Below are 10,718 nucleotides of genomic sequence, written 5' to 3'. Positions count from 1 at the left end.
TCTACAGACCCAGTTCCTGATGAATTCCCGGCCCTAAAGAATCACCCTGATCATTTCTAGGTTCTAAAAGTCTCAATTATTGGACAATATTGCATAGCTAAAAAAAGGAAAGAATTCACTCATTCTGTAGGATGACTTAGTTGCCTAGGACAAAAACTGTATAATGGTACCACAAAAACAGTTACATGGTGGAGTTCAAACCACACAGATAAAAATTCATCAGTAAATTTCCAAACTTGCAGACTGTTTAAGCCCACCCAGAATCCCACCGGGACTAGACGGCCCCCACTAGGCAATACTGGATATGTGGACATACAACCTACACTAAGCTGCCTGATCAGTGGACAGGTAGTTGTGTTATTAGCACTATTAAACCATCTTTCTTCCTACTGCCCATAAAAACAAGCAAACTCCTGGGCTTCCCTGTCTATGATTCCTGCAAAATGAAAAGCATAGCTATAAAAAAATGGAAAAATAATGAATAGCCCCCTAAGAGAATCATACAATACTATAGGCCTGCTACTTAGGCACAAGATGGCTCATAGGGATATCAGACCCCCATTTACATGCTCAACCGAATCATATGGTTGCAAGCTGTTTTAGAAATCATCACTAATAAAACCGGTCAAGCCTTGACTGTTCTAGCCTGGCAAGAAACTCAGATGACGAATGCCATCTATCAAAATAGACTAGCTCGGCCGGGCGCGGTGGCTCAAGCCTGTAATCCCAGCACTTTGGGAGGCCGAGACGGGCGGATCACGAGGTCAGGAGATCGAGACCATCCTGGCTAACACGGTGAAACCCCGTCTCTACTAAAAAAAAAAAATACAAAAAACTAGCCGGGCGAAGTGGCGGGCGCCTGTGGTCCCAGCTACTCGGGAGGCTGAGGCAGGAGAATGGCGTGAACCCGGGAGGCGGAGCTTGCAGTGAGCTGAGATCCGGCCACCGCACTCCAGCCTGGGCGACAGAGCCAGACTCAGTCTCAAAATAGACTAGCTCTCGACTATTTGTTAGCAGCTGAAGGAAAGGTTTATGGAAAATTTAACCTTACTAAATGATGTCTACACATGATCAGGGCAAGTAGTTGAAGGCATAGTTAAAGATATAACAAAACTGGCACATGTGCCCGTGCAAGTGTGGCATGGATTAGATCCTAGGGTCATGTTTAGAAATTAGTTCCCAGCACTAGGAAGATTTAAAACTCTTATAATAGAAGTTATAATAGCAGTAAGAACTTGCTTACTGCTCCCTTGTTTGCTACCTGTGGACTTCTTCAAATGGTAAAAAGCTTCATCGCTACCTTAGTTCACCAAAATGCTTCAGCACAAGTGTACTATATGAATCACTACCAGTCTATTGCACAAGAAGACATAAGTAGTGAAAATAAGAGTGAGAACTCCCACTAATAAAAAGTGAGAGTCTCAAAGGGGGGAAATGAGGGAAGAGAGAGGCCCTCTCGTTGTTTTATACTCAGAAAAGGAAAGAGAAGCAAAATTAAAGGCAGGTAGCCTGGTCCCTAGGAACCAGACCTGAAACCAAGGAACCAGACCCAAAACCAGGCCTGGGCCTGCCTGACCTAAGCCTGGTAGTTAAAACTCGACCCCTGACCTAGCAACTGATATTATCTATAGATAATAGAAAGACATTGTAAAATTTCCAGGTCTGTTCTGTTTCACTCTGACCACCGGTGCATGCAGCCCCTGTCATGTACCCCTGCTTGCTCAATCGATCATGACCCTCTCATGCGGACCCCCTTAAGAGTTATGAGCTCTTAAAAGAGACAGGAATTGCTCACTCGGGGAGCTCAGCTCTTGAGACAGGAGTCCTGCTGAAGTTCCTGGCTGAATAAACCTCTTCACCTCTTCCTTCTTTAACTCGGTGTCTGAGGAGTTTTGTTTGAGGCTTGTCCTGCTACAATACCAATAATCTAAAAATGTATTCACTATAATCCTCCACCTAAAAGACTGCCAAACTGCAACAAATTCCCCTTCTGGTTCACAGCTTATTAAGAAAACTAAGTAGATCATGCAAAAAATAAAAAATTAAATATTTAGGCCGGGCGCGGTGGCTCAAGCCTGTAATCCCAGCACTTTGGGAGGCCGAGACGGGTGGATCACGAGGTCAGGAGATCGAGACCATCCTGGCTAACACGGTGAAACCCTGTCTCTACTAAAAAAATACAAAAAACTAGCCGGGCGAGGTGGCGGTGCCTGTAGTCCCAGCTACTCGGGAGGCTGAGGCAGGAGAATGGCATGAACCTGGGAGGCGGAGCTTGCAGTGAGCTGAGATCGCGCCACTGCACTCCAGCCCAGGCGACAGAGCGAGACTCCGTCTCAAAAAAAAAATTAAATATTTTTTTATTCTTAGTGAGATTATAGTTAAGGGGCTTTTTTGAGACAAAGTTTCGCTCTTGTTGCCCAGGCTGGAGTGCAATGGTGTGATCTCTGCTCACTGCAACCTCCGCCTCCTGGGTTCAAGCGATTCTCCTCCCTCAACCTCCTGGGTAGCTGGGCTTACAGGCATGTGCCACTACACCCAGCTAATTTTGTATTTTTAGTAGACATGGGGTTTCTCCATGTTGGTCAGGCTGGTCTTGAACTCCTGACCTTGGGTGATCCACCCACCTCGGCCTCCCAAAGTGCTGGGATTATAGGCATGAGCCACTGCACCTGGCCTCAGTTAAGGGACTTTTTACATTTTTATTAATAATTGCTATTATTATTATTTTTTTTTTTTTGAGATAAAGTCTCGCTCTTGTTCCTCAGGCTGGAATGCAATGGCACAATCTTGGCTCACTGCAACCTCTGCCTCCTGGGTTCAAGCGATTCTCCTGTCTCAGCCTCCCGAGTAGCTGGGATTATAGGTACCTGCCACCATGCCTTGCTAATTTTTGTATTTTTAGTAGAGATGGGATTTCACCATGTTGGCCAGGCTGGTCTGGAACTCCTGACCTCAGGTGATTGGCCTGCCTCAGCCTCCGAAAGTGCTGGGATAACAGATGTGAGCCACCACACCTGGCCTTAATTTATTATTTTTGAGAAAGAGTATCTTTCTGTCACCCAGGCTGGAGTGCAGTGGCCAGTCACGGCTTGTTGCAGCCTCAACCTCCTGGGCTCCAGCAATTCTCCCACCTCAGCCTCCTGAGTAGCTGGGACTACAGGTAGGTGCACATCATCATGCCTGGCTAATTTTTAATTTTTTTTTGTCAAGACAGGGTCTCTCTATATTGCCCAGGCAGGTCTCAAACTCCTGGCCTCAGATAATCCTCCCTTTTGGGCCTCCCAAAGTGCCAGGATTATAAGTATGAGCCACCACCTCCAGCCTTTCTTTTTCTTTGTTTCTTTTTTGTTGCCTAGGCTGGAGTGCAGTGGCATGATCTCGGCTCACTGCAAGCTCCGCCTCCCGGGTTTACGCCATTCTCCTGCCCCAGCCTCCTGAGTAGCTGGGACTACAGGCGCCCACCACCATGCCCGGCTAATTTTTTATATTTTTAGTAGAGACGGGGTTTCACTGTGTTAGCCAGGATGGTCTCGATCTCCCGACCTCATTATCCATCTGCCTCGGCCTCCAGAAAGCGCTGGAATTACAGGCATGAGCCACTGCGCTTGGCCTTTTTTTTTTTTTTTTTTAACGCGGAAAGCATGATCTGCATCCAACCTTTAAGAAGTCATTGTTGTCTGACTGGTATTGTCTGAATACCTGCATATATTGATATATTATTCCAATAAAGAAGCTTGTTTACTCCTTTGGTTAAAAAGTATCCGGCCAGGCACAGTAGCTCACGCCTGTAACTCCAGTACTTTGGGAGGTTGTGGTGGGTGGGTCACCTGAGGTCAGGAGTTCAAGACCAGCCTGGCCAATATGGTGAAACCCCATCTCTACTAAAAATACAAAAATTAGCCAAGTGTAGTGGCTCACACCTGTAATCCCAGCTACTTGGGAGGCTGAGGGAGAAGAATCTTTTGAACCCGGGAGACAGAGGTTGCAGTGAGCCATTATCACACTATTGCAGTCCAGCCACAGTGACAAGAGAGAGACTCTGTCTCAAAAAAGAAAAAAAAAAAAAGCATCCAAAAGCCTGCTACGGTGGCTCATCGCTGTAATCCCAGTTACTTGGAAGGCCAAGGCAAGAGGATCACTTAAGGAAAGGCGTTCAGGACCAGCCTGTGCAACATAGCAAGACCCCCATCGCTTAAAAAAAAAAAAAAAGGCCAGGCATGGTGGCTCACGCCTGTAATCCCAACACTTTGGGAGGCCAAGGCGAGTGGATCACGAGATCAGGAGATCGAGACCATCCTGGCTAACAGGTGAAACCCCGTCTCTACTAAAAAATACAAAAAGTTAGCCGGGCGTGGTGGCAGGTGCCTGTAGTCCCAGCTTCTCTGGAGGCTGAGGCAGGAGAATGGCGTGAACCCGGGAACCAGAGCTTGCAGTGAGCCGAGATTGTGCCACTGCACTCCAGCCTGGGCGACAGAGCAAGACTCCGTCTCAAAAAAAAAAAAAAAAAAAAAAGCATCCAAATATCTAGAATAATGCAACTTGTAGGATAGCTCCTTCTTGTTGCTAAGGCTCCTGAATCTTTGAGCTAAAGAACTAGGAGAGAGGAAAGAGGTTATCCAAGGACCCACTGAACTAGAGGTATGTATTATGATTTCTTTGCCCTTGATAATTTTCTGGGGGTGCTGTACTAGGGTCCCATGATCTGAAGCACAAGGCATACCTGAAATAAATAAAGCCTGCATTGTCTGGCCTAAATCTGATGTGTACAGTGATGGATGGAGATGTTATTCACAGCCTCACAGGCGGATTTTCTTCAGTACTTCAGTCTTACAATGCTGAGCTACTTAGGGCCTCCGGAAGCAGGTCTTAAATGTTGCTGAGTAATTGGCAAAACAATCCATTACTCAGGGAGTCACTGGAACAAAGTATAGAGGCGGTGAACATTTATATAATTTTACCCACCCGGTTGTCTTGAAGGGCTAGCCATAAATTAATGTATGTGTCCACAGCATAATGCCACAGCGGAATTTTTTTAAAGAGCCGACGTTGAATTGTTCGCAGATAGTTGGTTTGCTAAGAATGTCTCGGTGTTGTGTTTTTTGTTTGCTTGTTTTGGGTTTTTTGGGGGATAGAGTCTCACTCTGTCGCCCAGGCTGGAGTGCAGTGGCATGATCTCAGCTCACTGCAACCTCCGCTTTTGAGGTTCAAGTGATTCTTGTGCCGCAGCCTCCTGAGTAGCTGGGATTGCAGGCGCCCGCCACTAGGCCTGGCTAATTTTGAGACGGAGTCTCGCTCTGTCACCCAGGCTGGAGTGTAGTGGCGCAATCTCGGCTCACTGCAAGCTCCGCCTCCCAGGTTCACGCCGGTCTCCTGCCTCAGCCTCCCGAGTAGCTGGGACTACAGGCACCCGCCACCATGCCCAGCTAATTTTTTGTATTTTAGTAGAGACGGGGTTTCACCATTGTTAGCCAGGATGGTCTCAATTGCCTGACCTTGTGATCTGCCCGCCTCGGCTTCCCAAAGTCCTGGGATTACAGGCGTGAGCCATCGTGCCCGGCCTGTTTTTGTTTTTTTGAGACAGAGTTTGGATCATGTTGCCCAGGCTGGAGTGCAATGGTGTGATCTCGGCTCACTGCAACCTATGCCTCCCGGGTTCAAGCGATTCTCCTGCCTCAGCCTCCCAAGTAGCAGTAGCTGGTACTACAGGTGCATGCCACCATGCCCAGCTAAGTTTGTATTTTTAGTAGAGATGGGATTTCACCATGTTGGTCAGGCTGGCTTCGAACTCCTGGCCTCAGGTGATCCACCTGCCTTGGCCTCCCAAAGTGCTGGGATTACAGGCGTGAGCCACCGTGCCTGGCCTTGATGTTTTTAAATGCTTTTACCTTTCATGGCCTCAGCACACTAAAACTCATATCCACTGAGGCGACTCACTGTCAGTCTGGTTTGACCTCTTGCCGTCTTTGACCTCTAGACTGAGTGCTCCAGCTCTGGGCTTCTGTAACATCGGATGGTGGGTGGGAGGAGGGGTGGGAAGAGGGATGAGTGGATGGAAGCACAAGGGGTGGACAGGATGGGTCGGGGGTGGACAGGATGGATGGGGGGTGGACAGGATGGTTGGGGGTGGACAGGATGGATGGGTGTATTACCGAAACACCAGGCGTTCAGTCCAGGTCCCGTTGCTTACCACACAGAAAGCTGATCTGGGATCCTGGGACAATGAGTATTGCCAGGAAAGAAGGCTTTATTCAGGTGACATCAGCCAAGGAGACAGGAGATTAAGTCTCAAATCCATCTCTCCAACAAACTCCAGTTGGGGGTTTATACAGTGGGGAGCAAATGTAGCTGCGTGTGGAAAAACAGGAATTAGAAGGGGGTAAAGAAAAGGAGCTTCAGTTCCTTGATGATATCTAGGAGGCCTGAAGGTCAGTTTCCTGGGGAAGGAACTCAGATAAGGCAAATTTAAGTTTCAAGCTTTAGGACCAGGAAGGTCAATTTCTGTGTTTATCCAAAAAAAACCACAAAAACTGTGGGACAATTTGGCCAGTTTCAGGTGGGCAGGACAGCAGGTGGAAGGGGCGCGGGTGGGTGGGTGAGGAGGAGGACAGGCATCAGCTGAGCGGATGGATGGGGTTGGTGGGTAACCCAGACAGTATTACAGTATTTGGGAGGGGATAGGTGGCTGGCAGTGAATGTGAGTCGCTGGTGAATCTGGAGTACATGGGGCTTTGAAAAGTCACTGGGGTACCCGGGGCAGTTGGATGGGGGTCTGATGAGGGGATGAGGCTGGAAAAATGGGTGGAGGAAAAATTGCTGCCAATGCCTCCTCGCATTCGTTCTTAAGTAGATGCTATGCAGGGTATTCATAGCCTCTCTGGCTATTGTCTTTGGAATCCGGAAAGGGAGCTGGAATTAGAGAGGAACGGAGGGTCGCGTGGTTGCAGTGCCCTCTGGTGGCCATGAAGGAGTTGACAATTGGTGTCTGCATATTTTCCTTAAGTATTTTTTCATTGTCTATTCTTCCCAGCTCCCACCCCAACCCCAACATACAGACTCCCCGAGGACAGAGATTTTTATCCGTTTACTCGTTGTATGTCCATTGTCTAGAATAGTACCTGGCACATAGTAGATGCTCAGTTAAATATTGAATGAGTGAATGACACAATTCAAACTGCTCCACCACTTTGTATATTTTTTTTATTTACTTTTTTTGTTTGAGACAGGGCCTCTGTCACCCAGTCTGGAGTGCAGTGGTGCAATCACAGCTCACTGCAGCCTCAACTGCCCAGGCTTAAGCGATCCTCCCACCTCAGCCTCCTGAGTAGCTGGGACTATAGGTGTGCACCACCACAGCTGGATAATTTTTTAAAAAATAGAAACGGAGTCTCACTGTGTTGCCCAGGCTGGTCTTGAACTCCTGGGCTCAAGTGATCCTCCTGCCTCAGCCTCCCAAAGTGCTGGGATTACAGGTGTGAGCCACCGTGCCTGGCCTCCACCACTTTATTGATAAGTGACTCTAAGCAGCTCTCTTAAATTCATAAAGCCTCAGTTTCCTCTTGGGTAAGTGGAGAGGCTAACGCCCACCCCCACGAGCATTAACTGAGGGAAGGGGACCTGCACACCTTGGATGAAGGTGCTCCCTGCTAGTTCCCGTCTCATGCAGTAGCCAGCATTGCTGGCACATCATGTACTCAAAACAGCACATCATTTTCATTAAACAAACTGCTAGGATGGGCACATTTGCCGCTGGGTGTGGGGCATCCTGGGGAAAATGATCCCAGCTTGGTCCTAGGCTGACCAGGCAAAGAGGAAGTGTAGCCAGATGGACAAGGGACTGGGAGGTGATGCATGAGAGTCCTCATGTGCCATGCACGCCCCATTTCCCCACTCCCTTAGTCACACCCAACTCTTCCAACTGTCTTGAGCCGTCGGACTCCCCTTGCCTTCTGAGGCTCTGAAGATGCTATATCACTTCTCTCCAAACCCCATGGCCATGACCCACGCTCAAGTCCTCTTCCACAGCTCCTCCTGGCCTCCCTGCAGCCTCTCTAGCCCCCTCAAATGCATCCTTCTGCAACAGACTGGATTGAAGCTGCAAATAAGCTTATCTGATTTTCCAGTTTGATTTCCAGCTCACTCCTGGGACAGAGTCCAAATCCTCTGACCTACCATTTTGTGGTCTGAACCCAGCCCATCTCCTAGTCACCTCCTGATCACAGCCTCAAATCTTACAGTAGACAATCTGAGCCGTTTCCTACCTCTGGGCCTCTGCCCATGCGTCTCCCCTGCCTGGAAATCCATTTCCCTGCAAGGAGGGCGTGTGTTGCCCTCGAGTGCCCAAGATCCATTCCTTCTTCCCCCGGTAATGGAGTGCCCTCCCCAGCTCTCAGATCCGGAGGTTCCTGGAAGGCTAACCCATTTCTGGGTTCAGGGGGAGCTTAAGACTCAGCCAGGCAGGTTTCTTTTGCTTTTTTTTTTTTTTTTTTTTTTTTTGAGACGGAGTCTCGCTCTGTAGCCCAGGCTGGAGTGCAGTGGCTGGATCTCAGCTCACTGCAAGCTCCGCCTCCCGGGTTCACGCCATTCTCCGGCCTCAGCCTCCCGAGTAGCTGGGACTACAGGCGCCCGCCACCTCGCCCGGCTATTTTTTTTTTTGTATTTCTTAGTAGAGACGGGGTTTCACCGTGTTAGCCAGGATGGTCTCGATCTCCTGACCTCATGATCCGCCCATCTCGGCCTCCCAAAGTGCTGGGATTACAGGCTTGAGCCACCGCGCCCGGCCTCTTTTGCTTTTTTAATGGAATGCTGTGGTTGCAACGAGCATTTTCCAGTTGGCCACAGCTCACGCCCACTTTGTTTTATTCCAGTTCTACCCATTTATTTTATCCAAACGGGTCCTGGAGGCACTGAGTTTGCAGCTCCTGGGACCCACTCCTCACTTCTGCTCTATCAGGCCCCAATGCCTGCCTGGATCCCACGTTTTCCCTTCCGGTTCCCAGATCACCCCTGGGCTCAACTTTCCTCCCTTGATGCCCAGTGGTGCCCCTGGTCCCATGGGGCTTCAGTTTCCCCAGTTCAGGCATGAGAAGCTGGGGTTCACCTGAGCGTGTCCATGTTTCCCCAGGAGGAAGGACGGGAGCAGGCAGGGTGGAGCTGGGATTAGAGGGAACGGGGCAGCCACAGGTGGCACCTCTGGGCTGTGTCCTGTTGTAGCAGGATGAGCTGCAGACAAAACTTATCAGGCACCAGATTAAAGAAGGAAGAGGTTTACTCGGCTGGGAACATTAGCAGACTTGCGTCTTAATAACCGAGCTCCCTGAAAAAGAAATACTTGGCCTTTTTAAAGGTTTACAACTCTAAGGGGTCCACGTGAAAGGGTCATGATATTTTGAGCAAGTGTGGGGAGTGTGACTGGGGGCTACACGCATCAGTTAACAGAACAGAAAGTTTTGGAATGCTTTTTCCTACAATGTCTGGAATTTACAGATAACACAAGTAGTTTAAGTCAGGGGTTGATATTATTATTGTTACTTTTTTTTAACTACCAGGGCCGGGTGGTGGCGCCAGGGTCTTCTGGCTATTTATCTTACTTCTGTATTTTTTTTTTTTCTAACATTTTGCTTTCTTTCTTTCCTCCTGTCTTATAAACTAGGCAAGGTTGGGGGAGGAGGGCAGCAGGAGGAGTAGTGGTCTCCTTCCTTACTGTGGGACTGGCCCCTTTTGTTTAGGGTATCACCAAAGGCAGCATCCGGGTCAGCCCAGCATCTCTGCCCAGCGAACCTCCGTCTGCTGTGCATTCAGAGCCGGGTCATGCTGGTGTTTGGTTCGGGTTGGGTGCATGAAGGGTGCAGGATGGTCTGTCTGGGGCTTTTGCCTGCCTTTCTTCCTTTCTTTCCAACCTTCCTTTCCCTCCCTCCCTCTCTCTCTCTCTCTCTCTTTCTTTCTTTTTTGGAGACAGAGTGTTACTCTATCACCCAGGCTGGAGTGCAGTGGCACCATCAGCTCACTGCAACCTCCACCTCCTGCGTTCAAGCGATTCTCCTGCCTCAGCTTCCTAAGTAGCTGGGATTACAGGCACATGCCACTACACCCAGCTAATTTTTCTATTTTTGGTAGAGATGGGGTTTCACCATGTTGGCCAGGCTGGTCTCAAACTCCTGACCTCAAGTGATCTGCCCACCTCAGCCTCCCAAAGCGCTGGGATTACAGGCGTGAGCCATCGTGCCTGGTTGTCCTAGGTAACTTCTGACATTTGCTGACCCCTCACTATGTGCTCATATCACCGCAGAACCCCATGTGGTTGATCCTTTATTAGACCCATTTTACAGATTAGGAAACTGAGATGAGCAGAGGTGAAGTCAGCCCTGCCGGGTCAGAGGAGCAGCAGGTGGCAGAGCCAGAGTTGGGCTCAAGCTAATGCCAAGTGTGCCCCATTGGCCACTGACCCTAAAGATGTGTGACCGGGGCCAGGCGTGGTGGCTTACGCCTATAATCTCAGCACTTTGGGAGGCCGAGGCGGGCGGATCACGAGGTCAGGAGATCGACACCTTCCTGGCTAACACGATGAAACCCCGTCTCTACCGAAAATACAGAAAATTAGCCGGGCATGGTGGCGGATGCCTGTAGTCCCAGCTACTCGGGAGGCTGAGGCAGAAGAATGGCATGAACCCGGGAGGCGGAGCTTGCAGTGAGCCGAGATCGCACCACTGCACTCCAGCCTG

Source organism: Papio anubis, chromosome 18 (genome assembly GCF_008728515.1).
Source record: "Papio anubis isolate 15944 chromosome 18, Panubis1.0, whole genome shotgun sequence".
Lineage (NCBI taxonomy): Eukaryota > Metazoa > Chordata > Mammalia > Primates > Cercopithecidae > Papio > Papio anubis.
The sequence above is the reverse complement of the archived record's forward strand: the minus strand, read 5'-3'. Positions refer to the sequence as shown.